The sequence below is a fragment of the Etheostoma cragini genome, chromosome 15 (genome assembly GCF_013103735.1).
Source record: "Etheostoma cragini isolate CJK2018 chromosome 15, CSU_Ecrag_1.0, whole genome shotgun sequence".
Lineage (NCBI taxonomy): Eukaryota > Metazoa > Chordata > Actinopteri > Perciformes > Percidae > Etheostoma > Etheostoma cragini.
This window is the reverse complement of record NC_048421.1, coordinates 18,509,463-18,533,706: the sequence shown is the minus strand read 5'-3', so window position 1 is coordinate 18,533,706 and position 24,244 is coordinate 18,509,463. Positions and strand designations below refer to the sequence as shown.

General features: G+C 40.7%; 1 protein-coding gene across 4 annotated transcripts in view; it reads right to left on the bottom strand.

Annotated features, from left to right (window-relative positions):
* LOC117958594 (RNA binding protein fox-1 homolog 3-like) overlaps positions 1-24,244 on the bottom strand; it is a 407,104-nt gene that overhangs the window by 304,637 nt on the left and 78,223 nt on the right. For all 4 annotated transcript variants that reach the window (XM_034895077.1, XM_034895075.1, XM_034895078.1 and 1 more), the window contains one exon: positions 19,897-19,985. The gene's annotated coding sequence lies outside the window, so the exon portion shown is untranslated. The remainder of the gene's footprint in view (positions 1-19,896; positions 19,986-24,244) is intronic.

Sequence of the window (24,244 nt, the reverse complement as noted above, 5' to 3'; positions counted from 1 at the left end):
TTGAATACAAAAGTTCTTGGCAGTGAAATCCACATAACCAGGATTCAGTCAAAATAAATATTGATAGAATCTTAAACGGGCTATCTATTATATTTAAAAAATAGGGCACTCTATTGTCTTTAAAAAATATCTAAATCAGTTAATAATGAAATGTAGTGGTAGAATTACATGTGGAGTTAAAAGACATGGGTGTCCTAAGGGAATGGGAAGTGGTTTTGAGGTCTTCATGTCTCGGCCTGCACTGCTTTCATTTTGTTTTTTAATCTCGGTTTTTAAACCTTCTTTTTACTTTTAGTCTTTGTGACAAGTATTTAATACTGCTTGTTCACAGACACACATTTCTTTTTAATGTTCCATTAAGGGAATCCATCTTTGAGCCTTTATGGAGATAACTTTAGAGTAACTAGTAATACAGGGACAAAAATCCCTTTCAAGTAGCCTTTGTTAGTTTGGCAGTTTGGTCAGCTGATAGTAAATTGCTTAAGCTCACAGCAAACAAAGCATTATGCAAAATGCATGCAATTAATCATCGAAAGGGCGGAGCACATTTTTTTATGATTATTAATGGCCTTCCGGATGCTGTGGGGTCATCTCACCTCTCGGAAAATATTTACATCATGAACAGCATGAATTATGGGGGTTGCGGGAAGGGCGCTGCTTTAAAATACAGTTTCCTTTATTTTCATCAGGTGGGGCGGTCACAAAACTAGCCATCCGCAGATCTTGGTATGGAAATGAGATGCTCACGTGATGCCTGAAGGACGTTGGCGGGATTCAAATCCCTTGTTTGTTGGTCAGTGTGGTGGAAGAAGTGAAGAGAGTCTAGCTTCCAGCTCATTAGCCATGGTACAAGATCAATATGATGCTGACACGTGGATATCAGTCATAGAGCTGTTTATCAAATCAAACTGGTTTTTTTATAGTAAAAGGGGAACGGGTTGGTTGGTTTCTTATCACATTGCTTGTCCCTTTTATGCTTTAGCAGCTTCTAACTTTCACAGTATGACATAATGTAAGAAGTGAAACACATGAAGACTGGAGTTGTAGAAAGGGTTTTGAATGGATTGTCAGTTACACCACTAGGCTGCAAAAACAATACAGCTGGCAGCAGGATGCCTATGCTTGTCCAGCACTTTGCAGCTTTTGCGCAGTTTGTTCAACAATTCATTCAGTTTGTCTGGAATTTTCTTTCTGAATAGTGCAAGAGTTTTTTGTGGGCTACAAAGTTAGGATGTTTTGTTGTCAACACAACCATATACTTGAAAGTTGCTGCACAGCTTTCCAGAGCCTTTTTTTGCATACGGCAAAACCTTGGTATGCACAGCCTGCATAACTTCCCTTTGCAATTGCTAATTAGGACTATTGGTAAATAAATAACATATTTTCCATATTCATGCATGAGGTCATTTAAATTACTGATGTGCCAAGACGTTATGTTAAAGCACTACATTACAAAGTGCCGTTGATTGAACAGTATAAATGCTTTTGGCTTTGCCCATGGTATTTATAACATGGTACATTCCGATTATTCATCATTAAAATGAAATATGCAACATGATAATGATGGAACCACGGGAAAAGTAGTGGTAAAATAAATACGTTTTACCTTGCAGTTTTCTTGCACTTCTTGTCATACTTTTAACTGTTGGTTATAGAATGTTGTAATATGTTGTTAATGATGATAACATAAGCCCTGGGACACGCTCCTATGTCCTAGTGTGTTGTTTGTAACTGTTTGTGAATGTTATGTTTTCTGAATATAAAAAAATTATGTTAACATAAGAACTTCTTACTTCTTCTAAGTAATGGTTATCTTGTTAGTTACATTAAGCTACAGTAAATGTGTTAATGAGGTTAATATAGGACCTTCCTGGTTATATAAATTATATAATTTTAGATAGCTCCAGTGTTTCAAGGTGTTACATTATTGGATGGTTCAGACTACAAATGATTTTGTAAACTATTCTGTGTCTTTGCAACTAAAATATTGTTTTAACTTTGACATTACAGCATTTTAACTGTTTAGGAGCTAGTTCATATCCTTGTCTATGTTTATATAGGGTGGTTTTATAGTTTCAGCATTTTGAAATCTGATCCACAAATCTCATCATGCAATGTTTTCTTCCTAAATTGTATATCACATTTTCTAATTATTGTTTTTATAGAGATTTAAATCATGTAGGTCTAGTCTTGGGCTCGTTGACAGAATCTGAGTTTTGTGAGTCAGATTAGGAATACAGATGTCAACTTGACAAGAAAAAAACAGCTACATATGCTTCTGTAAATAAACTTACAGAAACAACTGGTACATCAGCATATGTCTCCAAAAGGACATAAACAAGACAAGGCCCGACCAGATTCTAACACATAATTCATGCTGCATCCAGACATGAAAACAATGTAATTAGCCTGGATGTGATTCTATACAATGTAAATCAAGCAAACCAAACCTTTTCCCTTTAGTTCCTTTTTGTTCTATTCTATTCCATTTGAAAGTCTGTGAACGCTGCTGTTGCTGTTGCGTGCTTAACCGCAGCCAGTTTTTGAGAGAAGGGAAATTGTCCTTGGGAGCAGATCATCGGGAGCGAGGATGCCTCCACCTCCTGTTGTTTGTCCGGGATGCCAAGCTCATGCTCAGCATGCCAGGCCCCATGCGGGCGCTCAGGCCGGCCGGAAAAGACAGAGCTCTTGGAAGACTCGGGTCTGGTCGAAGCCAACACGCTGCTCATGCCAGGCAGAGCAACTGTGGCCAGCGTCTGCTAATGCATCTCTCCCCTTTACACAGTGGACCTCAGGGGAAAGGATGCGACCATCAGGGGACCGCTGGTCCATCCGGGCAGGGCTGGAGGACAGACCCCATGTGGCCGAGAGTGGGAGGTTTGTGGCCGTTTCTCCAGGAACGGCTAGCAGCCTGGTATCTAGTTTCACTTTCTTACTGTTGACATCTAATTTAAGCCAAAGCCGCATTGCCTTTCGGAAGTGGTAAGCACAGTAAAGGCTTTTTAGACATGAATGCACAATAATACAGTCCAATCAATTGTGACTCCTTTGTGGCCAGTGGTGATACTGGCGGTAAGGAAGGTTACATTACAATCCCTCTGCTTCCTGTAACACGTGGGAAGCTTGTTTCCTCTTTTCATTAACAGGAGAAGATGCATATTCAATTGTTTTCCCATCGCAAGAAAATCGATTATCTTAGACATTAGTTGCTTCAAACTAAATAACTTGGGTGATCATCCATCAAATCAGCTACTTTTTGTGCAGTAACTTTCCAGAACCAACAAATCTACATTCAAGCCCATGTTACGCAGTGATTGCCCAGGTGTGTTTCTTGGTAGTATAACAAAATAATTGTCTTTAATTATAATTTTCTAATCTAAAATAGAGGAACAAGAAAGGGTTTAAAAAGTTGGATGCCATGTCAAATCTGAAAAGCTAAGGCCTTGTTGACAAATGTGTATTCTTTACATGTTTTACAAATAAATGTATCTTTTATTTAACTGGATATATTTTAATTTATAAAGCAGATCATCGGATATTACTTCCAAAAGACTATTGAATATAACTTCCAAAAGACTATACTGGTAATTAGGTGATCTTGGGGTGCTTTTTAATGTTAAAAACATACGACTCTTTAGTCAGGGTTTCTGCTAATGCCTGCATGAGCCTATCAAACAACCATCAGGGTTAACATCTGCATGAGGTTTATTGTCACAAGCAAGACTAACACTTAATGAGTTTTAATACACAAGAGTAACATGTCAAGACGAGATCAATGTTTGCTGTACATCTGCTTTTTAATCACACTGAAGTGCAGGCAGAGTGGAAAGAAGGAACTAATGCAATTGACTTGGGAATCCTGTGATTGTTCAGTGCAAATACATTCAAATGTGGGTGTTTTCTACTGAGAACTGCTACGGTACATTTATATTTCTATCATGCAGTCGATCTTGTGGATGATGGGAGTGCTGCAGAGGGAGGGAGAGAGAGAGGAAAAAAAAAACTGAGAGGATGTGTGACATGAAAACTAGCCACTTGCTTTGTTGCTGCTCTGAATTCGGAATCAGTGGGTGTTTTTGAGGAAGTCCTGATGAGAACTGGAGGTAACAGAGCTTGTGTGCAATCACTCTTTCTGCAGCTGGTTGATGCGAGTGATCATCTCAGCAGGCATTACACAATAAGTCAGCTGTGACCTGCATGCACCTGACTCATAAAAAAAAAAAACAGAGGAACACAAGGGAACACGACAGTTGTCCAATGCACCGGGTAAAAATGATGCGTCTGGTTTACACGCTGCGCAAGTTTGATCGGTTTCAGTGTGTTATTTTTCCTGTTTGTTTTATTTTAAGGCCTCCACGCTGCCAGTCAGATAGGACCTTTGCCACAGAATCTCTGACAATACATTGGAGGCAGATCAGGTTGCCACACTGCTTTTGAATGATAATGCTGCAGCATATTGTTTCACATTGATTCATTTTCAAAGAGAGTCGGTATTTTTTATTGATCGCCGTTTTCTTTATAAACAGAGATGATAAATAGGCCTAGTAATATGAGGATTAAATTATATGGCTTGAAAATAAGATGGATCGATAAAGAAAAATAAGTAATTTAGCACAATTTAGTTCAATTTGTTTGAGGAATCCTGGGCCGTTTGTATGCCTGAGGTAGCTGGTGAGGTGAAATGCCACGGATGGGATCAAGCCACCGATTTCCACATTTTACATCACTTTCTTCCACCTTGTCAATGCCATCCGACAGCAGGTTTGTCGAGTTTAACTAGTTGACAGAAAACGACTGATACTGCAGTAATGTTGTATCACTTGACAGTTGCAGCTGTTGATGAAACCCTCACATCATCATGTTCCAAGTGTGGGAGGACTGAAATTAACATAACGGAAGAGCAGAAAAATAGGTTCTCTTTCACTTCTCAACACGTACTAACCAGGTGTATATGGATGCTGCAAGACCTGCTGCTGCGGCGCCCCCCACCCCTCTCCACCTCCCTCCCTCATCAGCGCCGCTAAACCAAATGCTGTGGCTCTCATTTGAGGCATTTGTTTGCCTGTGTGGAATATAATGGCGGCAGGAACAGGTGGAATATTGCTTCGGCAGCTAACCCATAGCTGCTTGCCAAGTCTAACTCCACTTTTACCAGGCACATCTGGAGGAGAATCACCATATTAATTGCCAGTTAATATGTTTACACACAACACGGATTAAACCCTGAGAGAAGCTGGTTGACCCGGGTCATACAGTCAGCGGGAGGGTTGTGTTTTCCGGCTAGAAAAGCAGTGGGGAGAGGTATCAAGCCAAATGTACAGACAAAGGCACATCCAGGAGCTAATAGTATGGCAGCTGAAAGCCATCTGTCATGTAGTTTTTCGGTATTCTGACAGCACTTGTGTCAATACTCTTCCATGTCTGCGATGGCAATAGGAGGTCAAGCAGAGAATCACTAGGCTGCGATCACATGAGACGCTTTGTTGAACACACCTGCAAATTTTACGGTTTATTTTGGATGTTCTGTCACAGCGGGCAGTGGGGGAGGCGTTAAATGATTTAGGGGCCCTGGAGCTGGACAGGAGCCCTGGAACATGTCAGGGATGACAGATATTTAATGTGTCAGAGCTGCTGCTGCTGCTGCTGCTGAGGGGTCAACGTTTCTAGCATGTAAGTGTATACATCTCTTAATCTGTGGACTAGAGACTGGATAAGATTAATTTCTACTCTGGGAAAGTAACAGACCAAATTTGCCTCGAAAAAGGGAGTAAATCTAATCAGTAGATACATGAAATTATAAAATATATACAGTATATTATATAATATATTCTATATATATTCCACCAGCCGTGCCACGGCGCGTCCTAGAAGAGTGAACTAAGTGGCTCTCGGCTCCGCTAAAGATGCACACCAGGTCTATTTTATGAGACGCTGCTGGTGTGGTATGGCGCGTTGTGGAGGACAGAAAAAAAACGGAAAGCAGCCGGAACGCAACACAGACGTGACCAGTGAAAAAAATCGAGGTACGAGTACATCCCCTGCTTAATGTTAGAAAAAAGACTGCAGTCATCGATAATAGAAACCACAGCTGACTGACGGTAAGAAAACAGCAAAAGAGCAGCAGCCTCGTGTGTCTAAATGTCAAGAGTATTTTTTTTTTTTTACGCAGGACAAAAGCAGCCTCACGGTTACAGTGAAAAATGTGATAGCTAACACGGTAACTTAATTTCTTTTATATCAGTGGCTGAAGCCGCCAAAAGTGGAGAAATATGAGATAAGCACGAATCAGAAAAAACAAATACAACCAGAAGGTAAGTCTTCTCCCTTTTGCCACTTTGTTAGTATTAGTGCTGTCAAACGATTAAAATATTTAATCGCGATTATTTGCATTAATGTCAGTTATTTCGTAATTAATTGCACATTTTTTTATCTATTCTAAATGTCCCTTGATTACTTTTTGTCCCGTAACTTTTCTTATTTTAATCCACATGGAAAAGTGGATCAGCTTGTTTTGTGCAAATGTTTTTTTATTTAACCCAACATTGGTATATAGCCTACTGTAGTGTTCAATTTCATTCTCACTTGGAGCAAATAATGTCTCACACATTGTAACACTGTATATCAATAAAAGGGTGAAAATAATACTTTGACGGGTTCTTGTCAGACTGTACGTACTGCGATGATAGCTCAGTTCAACGACAAAAGACACAAGTCACTTTGGTCTTGTCAATAAAACCATTCAGCAGCTTTTAAAAACTTTCCATCTAGAATCTTATCGGCATCCATTTCATTGTCTCAAGCTCGCCATCCACTCCAAACGTAACATTACTGCTCTTTGGCCGGCTTGCAAGCCCAAACGGTATGTGTGCAGTGTGTCTGTTTTTGTGTCTCCGGTCTAGCTAGATCCGGTGTGGTGTTGCAGATTTTCTATATGTTACTAGTTGTTGCAGCAGCATATGAAAAACAACTACAACGTTTGCTAGGCCAAAAAGAACGTTAATCTCGCGATAAGAGTGATTTACACCGTTAAAATGAGTTTGCGTTAACGCTGTCATGGGCTATTTTCCATTCAGCCTAAACACTCCCAAGAAACTCCAGGACACAGCTGCTTCATTTCCATGAACTTTACTGAGAATTTTGTGAAACTGCAATACAATACAATGAGACGTCTATAATATAAATCAAACCCAAATGCAAAATATCAGTGTAAATAGCACCGCTTAGCTTACATGGCACTATAGCCTATATGATAAACAAAATCAAGCTAGTAAAAACAACAGGCAAGAAAAATAAGCTAACTTGGCCTAGCACAAACAAATTAGCTTCTTAGCTTCCTCAATATGGTTACAAACTAACAATGAGCAATAACCTAATGTTACACGATGAGAAATACACAGACGTCGCCTTAGCAAAAGGAGAAGGAAAAGCGATCCACTCAGAAACAGACGACTGGTAGAGCTCACACATTCCTGTAGCTGATTACCCCATGGCAACTTTTACTTATTGTTTCCCAACATGCACTGGTACCATGTTACTATGGTTACAAAGATAAACAAACCACTTTAAACTGCTGAAAAAAAGAAGACACATTTTTAAGTGGCATGACAAACGCCAGTAACGCGTTTGACTGACAGCACTAGTTACTTTCTTTTTAAATTCAACTAGCTCTGGCATGTGACTAATTTTTTGTGTCAGGGTTTGAGTCATTTTATTTGATTGTTTTATTTTATGCATTGCTGGCTAGTGTTATTTCTGATTAAAAAATACAGCGAAATAACACACGTGGAAAAGTTACCTTTTTAGCCTCGCCTCCTGTTATGTAGGACCTTTCCACCCCCCCACACAGACACACACACACACACACACACACCTGTACCATGGAGCCTAACTGTCTGATAGCAGTGTCAGGCGGCAGCAGAGCCTTCGTACCTCCCTGCTTATCCTGGAGATAGCGGCATGTCTCGGAGGGTTTGGTTCAGAGGGACATCCTAATGCGAGATTTACTGTATGGAGATAATCATGGGGGGAGGGCAACATCTCGCTCAGGCCCTAATGAGTAAGATAAGAGCTCTGTAGTGGTTTTTCGAGCAGCGACCTCCTCCTCTCGACCTGTTACAGTATGGGGCTTCTAGTGGCCGCAGACAATCAGCTAGAAAAACACCGAGGGCACGCCTATAGGCATGACAAGTGCAGACACCTACTTGGCGACTCATACCCATGTACGTTTGCGAATGGGAAGCCCAAAGACCATGCGTCCCAAAAAAAAGCACACTCTCTCCCTGATATCTCTTCCATTTTATAAATCAGCCAAGTGGCCGAATGAGGGGAAAATGAGGGAAAACAGAATCAGAAACGCGTGGTCTTGTTTATTGCTTTAGAGAGTTAGCTGGCGAGAAGGCAGCCAGTGTGTGATGATGAGAGCGGCCCCTCTGGAGACGGGCGTTTGCACACACACTGGCAAAAAAATAAAAAATAAGGAGCTAATACAGACTTTCATTAGGATGCACACTTCAACACACTGTCATAGTATTTACAGTCTCACACTGGGGAAACAAACTACGTGATTAACAAGTTTTTCTTGATGCCTGGCGCTTCGCTGTGCGTGCATTGGAGTGCCACCTCGCCGACTTAATGATTCTTAATGGTTTCTTAATGACTTCTTAATGACTTCATCAGGAAGATCCTGCAACAGCACATTCTGACAAGCGGGAGCCTCCCCTTGAGACCCAGGATCACACCACAGTGCTCACCCCTCTTCAGTTTTCTGCTCAAACAACACACACTTTAAATCTGCTTATCTGAGGCAGCATCTCCGACTCGGATGACACGAGCATTTGATCCATGCTTAACTATGGGGATGTGTGATGTAATGTGATGTGAAAGCATGAGAGCTTATGTGTGGAAATGCACTAAAAGGCAAATAGGGATGTCCACCTAGGTTGTGGGCAAATGCAGTCACATCAAACTAATCTCAGAACATTGGAGTGACATCTAGTGTTGTGTAACCAGAATTAAACTGCATTGTGTGAGGGTATCTAGGAAACCCATTTGGTAGCATTCAGTGCAAAGCTGTGACTGTGATGCAAGACTAGGGGGGAAGCCGTAGGAGAGCCAAACAAACAGATCTGAAGAGCCCAGTAATTGTAGAATTTCATTACAGCAGAACGGACAAAGAGGATGACACTCAAAAAGTCCAGTGAGAGAAACAAACGTCATGTTGTTGAAGCTGGAAAAAACTCCGGTCGGCTGCAATAACATTTTTTTTCTTCTCTCCAAGCATTTAATGACATAGAATATTCGGGGTCACCTTAATGTAACTGGGCAACAAATAGTTTGGAGTGTGAAGTACACAGCCCGGACGATCATAGACAGCCATTTCTGCTGCAGCCAGTGAATACCAGTGAAGCCTTAAAATTATCATTGACATCATTTGAAAAGGCTCTTTTCCTCTAGACTATGTTCAACAGGATTAAAAAAAAGGCGAGGAAAAAGGGTTGCCCTTCTTTGAAGAAATTCCTAAATATTTTTGATGAAACAAAAGTTAATAAATAGCCAACGAGCATAATACGACCGTCGGAGTCCTCGCCCAATAGCTAGAAATTCACAAGTACATTAATGGAAATAGAATAAATTTTAAAAGAAGACTAAAAGTTGAGCAAACTGTACAAGTAAAATGGAGCAATTCTCTGAAAACAAAAGGTTCTTGCTATACACACCCACACCCTGGTGACTGCATGGCAAATTGCACCTGTCCTGAGGGATGTCCCTTTTACAGGCTGAGGAAGCAGGCTGAGGGGCCATGGTGAGGGGACGAGGCTGCAGCCGAACACTCAAAAAAAAATGACTAGCCGGCCATCGGCCAGACACCAATGCCGAAACACAGAGAGAGACAAGTGCTCCACTTAATCCACTGCAATCAAGACAGAAGACAATTCAAGCGTCTTTCTCATGTTTAACACAATTAATGTATCAATAATGTTTTAAACCCTGAGCTGTTTCAGTTCAGTCTTTACACCCTTTGTTTGCAGCCCTGCGGCATTGTCAATACATGTCTTAGCTTAAGTACACATGCAATGTATCCGGGTTTTTTTTCCAGAAGAAGTTACTTAGAAAAGCCTTCATTTGATCGGTCTTAATATGTTATGGTTATTTATAAAACTTACTAATAATAATTTGCTGGCAAGTTTAAAGAAGTTTTAAAGAATCAGGCTAAAAGAAAACTACGTAGGTATTGATAAAATAATGAAGCTTTAAGTGTTAAATATGTACACTTCAATTTAGTTACCTTTTTCATATGATAGTGTTATTGTGGTATGGTTATTTAAAAAGGGTTGTAAATTCCTTAATAATTCCTTGATAAGTTTCCTAGAAAGAATACTGGACGGATTTTCATGAAACCTGGTGGTAGGGTGTCACATGGGCGAAGAAAGAACCCATCACATTTTGGAGGGGATCTGAATCACAGGGCAGATATACTCAATACTTTTCACAACGTTCATATGGCGGTGCTGCATTTATATTTCCAGAAATAACTAAATGATGAATTAATATTTACTGCGGCTTAGTGGCGCTATGCAGTTTTTCAATTTTCGCTTTTTGAACGCAGGTTTCTCCATAGAGCTCCCCTTACAGCTTTGGAATAGATATTTGGCAACACTGTAAAATCTCATTCCATCAGTCTGACGTGCTTACAATGCTTTCTGCTTCTTTTTGACCTGTTCAGCCATGGTAATAGTGTGAAAAGCTCCATCGCTACCTTGTTCTTAAAGCTACATGATTACATTTCGCAAGTTGCAAGGCTGTTTTTTTCCCGCTCACAGGCGCTAGGGAAGCAAGACAACCACCATTTAACTCGAGGAAAAAAAGTCATATAACCATTCCAATGACTCCAAAACTGTTCAGTCAAGGTGAATTAGTCTAAAAAAAAAGGCATTTAAATGAAGTTCTTTCAATAACTGCATTTAAACCCAACACAGCAAACTAAAATGAAATTAAAATAGCTGACAACCCTTTTTTCCTATAATGATTACTAACTTACTAAGGAAATTTAAATAATAAGATGTTCCCTTGACCATTTCACACACAATTTGTAATAGTTAGAGATTACCTCTTTGTATACAACACAACACAGATATCTGTTCATGACGTTCTGAGTTTTGGCATTACAACTGTCATCATGCTGGAAGTAATGTGTCACAATGTATCAGTGTATTCTTGGTGAATGTGCACCATGAAAGTTATGACGCATAAGCCACTGACAGGATTACATTTGATACAGAGTGTGAAATGTCTGGATTTGATGACTATGAAGATCAGAATGGGGTTAGTTGTTTTAACCTCGATATTTCTTACATATGTGTCGCAAATATCAAAAACAAGTTTTCAAAGTTGGCATTGCGTGTTGAATGTTTGTCTTGTTGACTTACAGTGAGGAAAATAAGTATTTGGACACCCTGCTATTTTGCAAGTTCTCCTACTTAAAAATCATGGAACCTATGGGTCTGAAATTGTCATTGTAGGTGCATGTCCACTTTGAGAGACATCATCTAAAAAATAAAAAAAATCCAGAAATCACAATGTAGGATTTTTTAACTATTTATTTGTATGATACAGCTGCAAATAAGTATTTGAACACCTGTCTATCAGCAAGAACCCTTTCTGACCCTCAAAGACCTGTTAGTCAGCCTTCAAAATGTCCACCTCCAGTCCATTTATCATCCTAAATTAGATGTACCTGTTTGAGGTCGTGAGCTGCATAAAGACACCTGTCCACCCCATACAATCAGTTAGAATCCAACTACTAACATGGCCAAGACCAAAGAGTTGCCCAAAGACACTAGAGACAAAATTGTACACTTTCACAAGGCTGGAAAGGGCTACGGGGAAATTGCCAAGCAGCGTGGTGAAAAAAAAAGGTCCACTGTTGGAGTATTCATTAGAAAATGGAAGAAGCTAAACATGACTGTCAATCTCCCTCGGACTGGGACTCCATGCAAGATCTCACCTTGTGGGGTCTCTGTGATCCTAAGAAAGGTGAGAAATCAGCACAGAACTAAACGGGAGGAACTGGTTAATGACCTGAAAAGAGCTGGGACCACCGTTTCCAAGGTTACTGTTGGCAATACGTCATGGTTTGAAATCATGCGTGGCACGGAAGATTCCCCTGCTTAAACCATCACATATCAAGGCCCGTCTTAAGTTTGCCAATGACCATTTGGATTATCCAGAGGAGTCATGGGAGAAAGTCATGGGGTCACATGAGACCAAAATAGAACTTTTTGGTCATAATTCCACTAACCGTGATTGGAGGAAGAAGAATGATGAGTACCATCCCAAGACCACCATCCCTACTTTGAAGCATGGGGGTGGTAGCATCATGCTTTGGGGGTGTTTTTCTTCACATGGGACAGGGCGACTGCACTGTATTAAGGAGAGGATGACCTGGGCAAGATTTTGGGGAACAACCTCCTTCCCTCATTTAGATCATTGAAGATGGGTCGAGGCTGGGTCTTCCAACATGACAATGACCCGAAGCACACAGCCAGGATTACCAAGGATTGGCTCTGGAAGAAGCATATCAAGGTTCTGGCGTGGCCTAGCCAGTCGCCAGACCTAAACCCAATAGAGAATCTTTGGAGGGAGCTCAACCTCTGTGTTTCTCAGCGACAGCCCAGAAACCTGACTGATCTAGAGAAGATCTGTGTGGAGGAGTGGGCCAAAATCCCTTCTGCAGTGTGTGCAAACCTAGTAAAAAACTGCAGGAAACGTTTGACCTCTGCGTCACGGGGCTGCTGTGGCTCAGTGGTTGAGCGGCTGCCTGCCCGTTGGAAGGTTGGTGGTTCAATCCCTGGCCCTGTAGTCCCACGTTGAAGTGTCCTTGGGCAAGCCGAGTTGCCCCAGATGCTGTGCATCGGAGCGTAAATGTGTGTGAGTGTTTATCAGATGAACAGGTGGCACCTTGTACGGCAGCCTCGGCCACAGTGTATGAATGTGTGTGAATGGTAAATGGTTCCTGTGTGATGTAAAAGTGCTTTGAGTAGTTGTTAAGACTAGAAAAGCGCTATATAAATACAATACATTTACCTCTGTAATTGCAGACAAAGACTACTGTACCAAATATTAACACTGATTTTCTCAGGTGTTCAAATACTTATTTGCAGCTGTATCCTACAAATAAATAGTTAAAATAGAATCATACAATCAATTCCTCATAAGAAAGTCATTGACGTGAACATTGTTTTGGCTAAGGTACTGAGATTCACACATTGCTATGTTCTGGATGTCTCCACGGTGTGCCCGACTCGTGTGGTGTGTCCTTCCCCTGGGGACCTGGAAAACACATTCTGTATCAATTAGACCACCGGGGTGTTTGTCTGGCTTGGAGATGACAGCGAAGAAGCCCATGACGCGTCTTTACTGTGAAGATCGACCACTTCCTCAGAAGCATCCATACTGCATTTTGAGAAAGATAGAAGCAGTGGGGGGATTTATTGCCGGGGGGATTTACTCCCTTGTTCCAATTTGCAGGGAGGGGGGATTACTCATTTTTTCATCATTCCCTCATTTATTTAGTCCATTCCCAATTCATTTCTAATTTACCTGAAGGAAAACAAAATATGAAGCCAAATGCATAAATATTGTCGGAGGGAACAGATAACGACAGCAGGTCAAGTTGTGAGTGAGTCACGTCTTCGCTCCTGGAGGAAAGTGATTACGGGTAACACAGCGCTCACAATCACGGCCAAGATAATTCCCTTTCTCACATGGAGCTCAAATTGTATTATGTCACATTGTATTTTGCATATGCTATCAAAAACTGGATTTGGATATGCAAACTATCTCGAAAATTCTAAAAGGAAGGAGGAGAAAGAAAAACATGCAGCCACAGGGTCGGCACCCAGGCGTGTCACTTTGTCAAGCTGTCTGGTTTCTGAAAGAGTTTGATGGTTTCTATGGGAGGGGAGAAAAAAAGTGCCGCAAAGGCATGCTCTTCTCCGAGATGAACAGATGGCAGAGTCTAAGTGTGGAGATTTGTTTTATATCTCCATCCCATGTTGTGGCGCAGTAGATGTGGGCTTCCGCTTTCTGTTTTCTCCTCCTTCTTCAAATGTTATCTTACAGGATAGCGGATACATGCAATGTTTAAGCTAATGAGGAGTGGGTGCTGCTTTGTCTTCCTCTTTATTTCTTCCCCTCTCTCTCTCCCACTGACACATCCTCTTGCTTTTTCCATTCTCCCTCAAACCCACGCTTAGAGCGGAAACCCATATGCCAAACAATTATGAAACACAATTTGGAGTGCTGCTCGCAGCCTGGGTGGCCATCTAAAAACATAGCTGAGTGCAGAGTTCAAAAGAACACAACGCTCATGGAGCTGGAGATTATATAAGGTCAGTGCACCACTGCTTCTTGAACAAAGTGAAGAGGAAGAGGAAGAGTGCAGTTCAGTGGCAGTTTGTAGCCACGGTTTTGTGGCTGTACGGGATGACGGTCAGTCAGGTTCAGAGTTGATGATCTCAACTATATATGACGTGCCCACGCACGGAAAATATTAAATCAAACAGAAGCAGAAAAAAAAGTAACCTGTTTCGTTGAACAGGTCCTAACTTCAGTGAATGTAGTCAGTGCCAGTAGGGTGAGTACTGACACGTGACACATGAGGGGGCGTGTTTGTGTGATGCTAATTTAACTCGGCCTAGTCTCGTAAACCTCAGATTGGACAGATGGTCTGGCTAGCTGTCTGGATTTACCCTGCAAAGATCTGAGAAGCAGTTAACCATAGTCCTCATAAACACAGAGCAGATTTATGCTTTTAAATTTTAAGCAGAAGGACACCACAGGCCACACACGCCAGAGACAATCATCATTGAAGAATGATTCTTAAAAAAAAAGCTTGCGAAGTGTTGACTCCAGTGAAGGACGCTGGAAAGCCTACCCTAAGCAGAGGTCCCTCAAGACGGCAAGGTCACCAAAGCAAGCAGGCCCGGTTCCGGCAAACTGAAACAGTGCCTGGGTGAGTCAGTTTAACACAGCACAACTCACTCACGTTGTAAAGCAAGTAAAGGAGACAATACCATTATGTGTACGCGCTATGTTAGCTTTTAGTAGCTATGTTTCTTTGTTGTAACAGTTTAGTTTAGCTTAGCCTTGTAACATGCCAATTACTAGTATTTGGTCATAGTATAATTAGGTGTGATCAGATGTGATAACCAAGTAAGATACCTGACTTAAACATCTTACTTCTTTGTAGAAAAAAAATACTTTGACCTTTAAAACAATTTTTTAATTTTTATTTTTTACGTCTCTAAAGGCACGTCCTCTCAACGGTCATAGAAACAGAAATAGCCTTATCAAAGTAAGACCAAAGCAACAAGCTCTGCATCCAGCCAAATTAATCGCTCCTCTAAAGTCAACCTCAGGTGCATTCATACAAAGAGTCTGTGGAGCAATTTACAAAACTTTCAGTGCTGAATTTTTCAGTCTGGTTCATTCTGGGAGTCAAGAACAAATACGGCTGTTTTCTATACCTTCCAGGAAACGATTTGTACGATATGTAAGCTCCCTTTTATTCCGCTATGCATGCAAAGACTAAGCAAAAGAGAAAAAAACAAATTGCACTCATACTCAACTCTGTGTTTTTAGAGTAGACTGCCGGCAAGCCAAAGCTCGGCTAAAATGACAGGTGTTGTGATGCGTTTTGACTCCTCACCTGTCGCCAACATCTCTACCTGGGCAGGATGACAAAACAAAAATCACTCAAATGTCATCATGTCAAAGTAACCTGGCTTGATTTACGCTGGGTAGTCCGACCAATTACAAAACACAATAACACAATAAAGTAAACACGTGAGCTTTCACTTCTACTATGGTTCAGACCAAAGCATAGAGGCCGCAAGTTAGTCTCCGAAAAACCAAAAGCTTCCAAACAAGCAGAGGAAGAAGCCAAACCAATTCCCACTATCACCGAGCCTGGGAGACTTGCCCTTGCACCTGTGACCAGGTTAACTTTCCACACAGTTGTTAATGGACACAGCGGCTGTTGTTTACTGAAGACTCCCCACAGAGGAGACTAGCTGACCCATGTCTGCAACCGGTGAGTGGTACAAATGGCAAACATCTCTTGGAGTCATTATTTATGCAGGAATGCCCTTGGGAGTCTTTGCACTTGTTTACACAGTCACGGCACAGTCCATTCATGACGGCTCCGAGTAAATGAGCCGCTTGCTACCAATTTGTCCTGGACGACGAAGCTTTGGGGCTCTACTACCCACAGTTACCTTGGGGTGTGTATGATTCTTTGTGGGTGTGTGTGCGCGCGTGTGTGTGTGTGTGTGTGTGTGTGTGTGTGTGTGTGTGTGTGTGTGAGTGTGTGTGTGTGTGTGTGTAGGGGTGTGGAAAAGAGGTTAACGCAGCATTGCTGTGCTGTTGGGAACCGACCTGGAACTACGGACACAGAAGTCCCAAGGGTATTAGGAAGAACAGTGTCACATTTGGAAATAAATGAGGGAATGTTTTTTTCCAACAGGAATGGCATGGACGTTCACCTTTGAAATGGGCTGTTTGTTTGCCCGAGGACGAGGACACTGGTCAAAGTTAGTGAGCACCACCTCTCCCTTATAGAAAAAGAAAAGCAAGACAGGAGTTTTATGGAGGTTGAACTCAAAAGGTAAAATGAAGTGAATCCAGCACAAGTTTCAGGGAACCGGTGTTAAGTTCTCTGTTTGGTACCTGGTACTGGTACAGATGGAAGAATAATTTAGGTTGGTCACGAAAAGTTATTATCCTTAAGTTTTCAGTCCTGGCTGATTTGACAACACCCCTGGTTACTAGAGGTAACTGCAAGTGCAGTTAATACTACACATCCCAGAACTCTGTGGGGCAGAAAAAAAATCCTTGAGTAGCTATTTTGTCAGCAAAAAAACAGAATTGCAACTGAAGTGCAATCAATAAACTTGTGCTGTAGGCATGCAAAAGTAGGCTATTTGAATCCATGACAAAAGATAAAAGATAGATACGATAAAAAAAACTATAGAAAGGTGAGGTCAAAATGTAAATACAGTAAATGTTATTGCTGTAAAGCATAAAAAATCAATTCTCTATGATTTAATGAAAAAAAGATTACAGTATAACTTTCACTGAAAGTAGCAGTGCAAAGAATACAAAAAATTCTTAAAATTTTAATTAAGTAAAAGTACAGAAGTATTACAAACAGAATGTGCTTTTACTGTAATATAATAACAGAAAAATAAGTCATTATGCAAGGGGGGTGGCTTTTTTCAATGTTACTGTATATTATTGGATTATTGTACATAAATTACTGATGTGTCAACTAAAAGTAACTAGGATGTCAAACTCCCAAAGAATAGTGAAAAGACAAGAAAGACAGCTGTGCGCAATGTGAAAATCTGACATTTACAGCAATGTGAATAATGAAGCAGGGGAAACGGTGGGGAATGATACAGATGGAAAAAACTGCTTTCTGGAAATCTTGGTTAATGAAAATACAATAAACAGATACAATTTTGTTCTTACAGAACCTTTGAATTCATATACACATAGACTAATTTAACTACTGACAAATATAACATATGAAACTGTTTAATGATGCATGCAGGAGGTGTACTGTACTGCCAACTAAATGTATGTCACAGTTATAAGGATCCTACATAAGTCTAAGTCAGAAGTCATTTTGCAAACAGTGCAAATAAACTAAATAGTGAAAAGTGGCGTTAAAAAGTGAGTATCCCTCTTATAAACAAATTCCTAATATAAAGTATTAGATTATTATGACTATTTCAGAGATTAAAAGTCTTGTTTTGTTTTTTAAAGCGTACATGTTTCTAATTCAAAGCTGCCATCAACCGGCAGCTTTTGGAATTCTTAGTGTCACTTTATTTTAACAGAGTGAGGTGTAGGTGCAGTTTCCCCTCATGTCTCAATTTGTGTGCATTCTTTATGTGTGTATTGAAAAAGATGAACCAACAGGGGAGGATTCAATTAGGTAGCAAAGCATTCAAGGCAAATGGCTCCCCTTATAGTTCCACATGAAGTGAAACTGTAAAAAGAGAAGAAATGCTGTTAACAGAGAGGCAGAGCGACAGAGAGAGAAACGGCAAAAGAAGCGATGGGATAATTTAACAAGCTTCCTCCTAAACCACTCCAAAACCTCCAGAGTTTAATTGCTGGGAGGCAACATTATCCCTAGCAACACTGTGTCTGTCTCTTGGCTAGGATTCGGTGGGTACCTGCTGTATCCACTCCCCACACAATACAGCACCCACTGAGCCATATAATCCTCTCAGGCCCTCCTCTTCTGGAGAACCACATTCAATCCTGTTGTGACACAGGAAAATCTCCTCTTCTCCATTTTCTTTTTTTTTGTCAAGCTACGTGCTTCAAATAAGCCCAATCAGTAGGCACTGTTATGCGTGCACAATGCTACAGGGAGCCATAGAGGCAGGGAAAGCAGAAAGGAAGAGTTAAATAAAAAGACGTTTGATTTGCTGCGGTGAACTTTGGGGCTACTTTCCATTCCTCTGCAGAGCTCCCTGGAGTCGCCATATTTCTGTTTATGTTTAAATGTGAATCAGTCACATGGGCTGTTGGGTTCCTGCTGAATCATCCTACACTCCCATCAAAAAGCGCTGGGTTACTTTCAAACTGGCTGCCATGTAGGAGAAAACAAGAAACTAATGCCACTATCTTCCCGACTCCTCTTTCAAGTTGCCCTTGAAAAGAAAATTACAACAACAGCTTTGATGCAAGTCTGACATGCTTCGAGATATTCTCTATAAGTGCAGACGCATACCAGATTATCATTCCAATGAGTCTGTTCTGATGTCTTTTAACCGTCTGCATGAAAAGCACGAGCTGACAAGAAGAAAGCATTTTCAACGCTGTGCAGAGGGACGCAGCAACAGTGGCTCATTACACAAAATGGCAAAAGAAGAAAAATTGTATTTCTGGTTTGAAACTTAAGTCAATATGGCATTTAGAGACCTGCTGAGACTGTTTTAATTAGAAGATGAGATAAATAATGAGACAGTACTGGCGCGCCGTACTCAAAAATATCACTCTATATTTTACTTTTAGGTTGTTGCATCTCTAGCAAATGAGTTTCTTTGCTTTTTATACTTTTTTTTTTTTTCAATTTGTGCACCAATCCATAATATCCTAAATTCTGAGAGGGCAAACTGTTTTGCTAAAGAATTTTTCTTCACTTATTATTCCTAGTCAGTGTGGTCCATTAAATAAGAAGTGGTGTCATCATGTGATCTACGTAGCCTCTTAGAAACCTAGGTACTGTATTAGGTATGTACTAATGTTTTTTTCCATAATTCTTTTGCAACAATTTAGATTTTTTGTAGGGGGTTGTGTTGTAAGCATTTCATTTGTATGGTACATCTTTGTTTAATAAGCTGCCTACGACCTGTCCCAGTAGGATCAAACATTTGCCTTTCTTCTGTCTGATACAATTTTGGAAGCTTTAACCGAGTGTGAGAATACTCTTTCTCTTTCTTTCCCTTATGCTCAGTGCTACAACATGAAAATGTACAGTACATCATGACGTCTGCCAAGAAGATCATGTTTTTGTCTCTGTTTGTCTGTAGGCAGGATTAGAAAAAACACTTGGAAGGGTGGAGGATGGTCCAAGGAAGAAACTGGAAGAATTTTGGAGTGGATCTGAAGTGCGGGGAGGATACACCGTCTCATTACCAATGCGAGCTATGGTGTTTGTGCTGCATTCATGTAGTGTCGGAATAATTTGAAAGATTTTCCGACTGGGCAAATTCACACTACATTAACATTGTGGCATAGGAGCATGCCTTGGTGGAGGTCTGTGCCCTCCCAGTTATCCATCTGCCATGTGTGTCTTGTGAAAGTGAGTTATCCTACCTTTGAGAGATTGGAGGTGTTGAGAAATCACTTGTTGCTGATGCTGAGAGTGAAGTCCAACGTCAACGCCACACTAAGCAAATCACTTTCTGTAAGAAAAAGAGCGGACAGTGTGTTGGATTGTGATACGTTACTCAATATGGTTCTTTAAACAGGCAAGAAATGACTATTTCAGTTTTATATATATTTCCCCTCTACATATACATGTTAGAAACAGAGCTGGGCTAAAGTAATCAATTCTCCAATTAAAATCTGTGTGAGTGACCTGATACTAATTAATATTATCCTGAAATCAATTTATACCTTTTACCATAAATGTTTGTCATGTGAGATTTCGGGGGTCATTTCTTAATGTGAACATTAACCTGGTGCACTGTGAACAAAATTAAGGTTGCTTTGTGCTTGTACAATTTACAGAATAAGATCTCTGAGAATCTTTTTTTTTTTTTATCCAAGCAAAATTGAAATTGAACTAATTGTTATCGAAAATGTAATAGGGACCCTGTGAATCGGAATCAAATCAGGAAATCATGGTGATACCCGACCCTAGTTAGAAAGAAGTTCAATTTTCCGAATATGAAATCCCTAAACGAGTGATGGCCTCTTAGATATGGCTGCATGATACGAGGAAAATATCTATTTGTGATTATTTTGACTGACACTGCGAGGTGTTTGGTGTTTGAGCCCCCAACATTGCCTTCTAGGATTAGGCAATGGTTAGGGTTAAGGTTATGGTTAGGTGCCTTAAAGTCAACGTTGGCAGAGCTGCCTGGAAGTCAACGTTGGGGGCTTAAAACACCACCAATCATACTGCGAGTGACAGGTTGGTATTTACACATACAGGTGTTCCTATGTATCTAACTATTCTCAGGGAGCTTTCGTGGCAGGGTCAGCGTGAAGGGGACACTAGTTTGCAGGAAAAGATTGGAATATGAAACTATTAGTGTCTCACAAATGAGTTGTTTTGAAGGTCTCAGAGAAATGTGTGAGGACAAGAAGTATATAAAAATACAGTTATTCTGATTTTCACTGGTCAGTCTTGTATAGACATCCGCGTGTGTACAGCGGGGGCTCTCTTTGTCATGAAAGTTTGTTCACTGTTTGAATAAAGCTGCAAATGAACGCAACAAAGGGCCGAAGAGGCAAAGAACTAAAATAAGTTACCTTAGTTATGCGGCTGACAGACAAATGTACATATCCTTATCGCCAGAGGACTACAGTCCAATAAAAAAAACTGACTAAGTGCTTTCAACAAATTAACTACTGGATGTGCCAGAACTTTCTTATATTAAATGAAGAAAAAACTGAGGTGGTTGTTTTTGGAGCAAAAGAGGAACGATTAAAAATGAGTGCTTCAAACGACAATGTTAAAAACAACAGACAAAGCCAGAAATCTTGGTGTGGTCATGGACTCGGACTTGAATTTTAACAGCCACATTAAGACAATCATGCCAACAATTATTAGGTTAGGTTTTAATAGCTTAGTATTCTATGCAATAAAGGTATCTATAAAGGCTTTAGGCTTTATTGTAGGCCCAGTTTGTATTACTTCATTTTATGTAGTAGGGGGTACCTTCTAGTCTGACTATCACCAGACCAAGCTCAATCTTTTAAAAAGTCCCATGGTGTGAAAATTCCACTTCATGAGTAGTTTTTTTAACATTAATGTGTGTTCCCCAGCCTGCCTTTGGTCCCCCAGTGGCTAGAAATGGCAATGGGTGTAAACCAAGCCCTGGGTATCCTGCTCTGGCGTTGAGAAAATAAAAACTCAGATGGAATCTTGCCCCTCATGAGGTCATAAGGAGCAAGGTTACCACCCCTTTTTCTGCTCTGCCCGAACAGAGAATTTTGCCCACCCATGAGAGAGAGACACTGTGGCTTTCAAATGAGCAAAATGGCAGTTGGTCAAGGCCTACCACCCTCAATAGCTACAGACTACAGAAATGGCACGTCTTAAGGAAAGCTCATTGTGGGATTGGCTCTAGTGGCTGTGATTCTGCACCAAGACTAAATTTTGGGAAAGAGACTTCAGATATGGTATTAGGGGACCACTAAGGTCTCCATAAAAGCATCCGAAGAACACCATGTTATGGGACCATGTCATAAGAATGAACATTAGTCTGGGGAGTCCGCTCTGTAATTTCTACAGCAAAAGAGGCGTGATCAACGGGCATATTTCAAATAACTCCATATGCAATTGGATAGTCCTTCAACCAATCAGACAAGCGATACGGGTGACGTAGTAGCGACAGCACCATCAATGGGTTGATGCGCTTTGGTGGCCACCATGTTGAATGTAAACAAGAAGCTGCTTGGTTGCTTCTCTATTGTCATTTTTGTCAGGTAATGTGTTAAACCTGCCAGTAGCGCGCCAGGGGGATAAGCCAGTATGTGATTTGTTCCTACAAATTTTTAAAGGAAGCAGGATAGATACATGTACAGGTTTCAACCCTGAGCTGCAGGACCAAATCAAATCGCCGGCAGACCGGGAAGGGTTTATATGCTCCATCTCTTTCATTCAAGGGGTCCTTGGCTTAAAAAAGCGTTTGAGCACTTTAATGCCGCTGCTCACGTTCGTAAAAAATGTGAATAACTTCCACATCCAACACTGCTTCAGAAATAAGATAGTGAGGTGGAAGGTTACCTCATAATCCATAACAGATAGTTAAGCGTTGCCACGCTGGCATTGAATCCTTATGAAAATTGTAATGGGCTTTGGCACAGGCACAGAATCCAACAAATCAAAACTGTGAGGCTTCACCTCATTTGCAGTCAGGCCATGGTTGTTCCTGAAGTTCTTTGTCAAAAGACGTGGTCAGCCGCTGAGCTCCCACCAGCTGTTTGGCTTATTTTTCCAGGGATTTTGTAGCATCATGGCGGCCGTAGTGCTAACGCTGAATGAGAGCTCTTGTTGAAAAATAAACACATTTGCCAGCACAGCGAGTGATTCAAGTAACATTAGATTATATAAATTGTCAGTAATGAGGCACTGGGGACAGCATCTGCGATCCACGGAGGTCGACCATAACACTCTGCTTCGCTGCTGAACAAAATGCTTCCTGAGTGCGATTTAACAGCCTTAACATGAGCAAGTACACACAAAGAGACAAGCAGAGGTCCAAGAGGCCGGGGACGCTTGTTGTCGAGGTCATGCCCAGACACACAACAATGATACACAAACACTGCTGACTAGGGGAAAATATGAGGACTTCTGAAGCACTGTAAAATGTATTAAGAAACGGATGTAGGGGTCATTTTACTGAGTTGCACCATTAACATTGCTGCCCTTGTCTAAACTGCAACTCAGATTAGTCACTCACACACGTGCAAAACACACACACACACACACACACACACACAAATACACTTTTCTCCTCTTTTTACATTTCTCCTCGTTTCGCCCTTTACAGAAGGAGAGGTCGACATTTTAACTGCAGCGGCGAGGAGATGGCTTCCTTTCACCTTGACGGGCATATAATGAACATTTTTCATTTTGAGCTTAGCTTCACTTACAGAGTCAGTCAGCTATTTTCTCTTTGAACCTCCCCCCCCCCTTTTCTGACATTTCCCTCTGTGGTTTTGCCAGCATGATCTTCACAGCAAATTTGTGCCCCTTTTTAAAGAAATAGGATACATTTCTGTTCATTTTTTTTCAAAGCGCTCATTTCCATATAGGTCCCTGTACAACACAAATAGGCCTACGGTGCAGCATGAAACAAACAATATGCTAATCACACATGTTTCAATGAAAGCCTTGGTATCTATGAAATACATATATTATTTACTTATTGTTTTGCATTTTGCTGCATAAAAGAAAGCACTGCACTTTGAAAGAATGAGTCAAAATATCACCTTAAATACCTTTTAAATTAACCCCAGTATTGCTATATATGCTTTATTTTAGTGATTTTATTCCACACAAATGATTAATTCCTTTAAAATAAACCCCTAATATGATTCTATTTTAGAAGTACAGCTGGTAGTGCAGTGTTCTGGTAGTCTCTGTTTGGCTTAGGTTGTTTGCCAATAAAAGGAGTGATATTAGTTTGTAAGTGTTGCAGAATGTACATAATTAAACAATTAACAGAACTTTTGTTTTCCAATATGTAAAAGTTTAAAGCTTGTGTTTAAAACATGCTGCTGGAAACAAAAAGCGGCAAAAAGAAAAGGGAAAAGTCTTTTTTTGCTTTGTAAAACCAACAAAATAATGAGTTTAGGACCAAAATGAAACACAAAATGCCATCTAACGGAAGAATCGCATGTCCAAAAAACCTAACTTGTATTCAAAAGGCTTGCAAGACTTGACTCCATGTACCACACACAGACTCACACACACAATGGGGGTGGG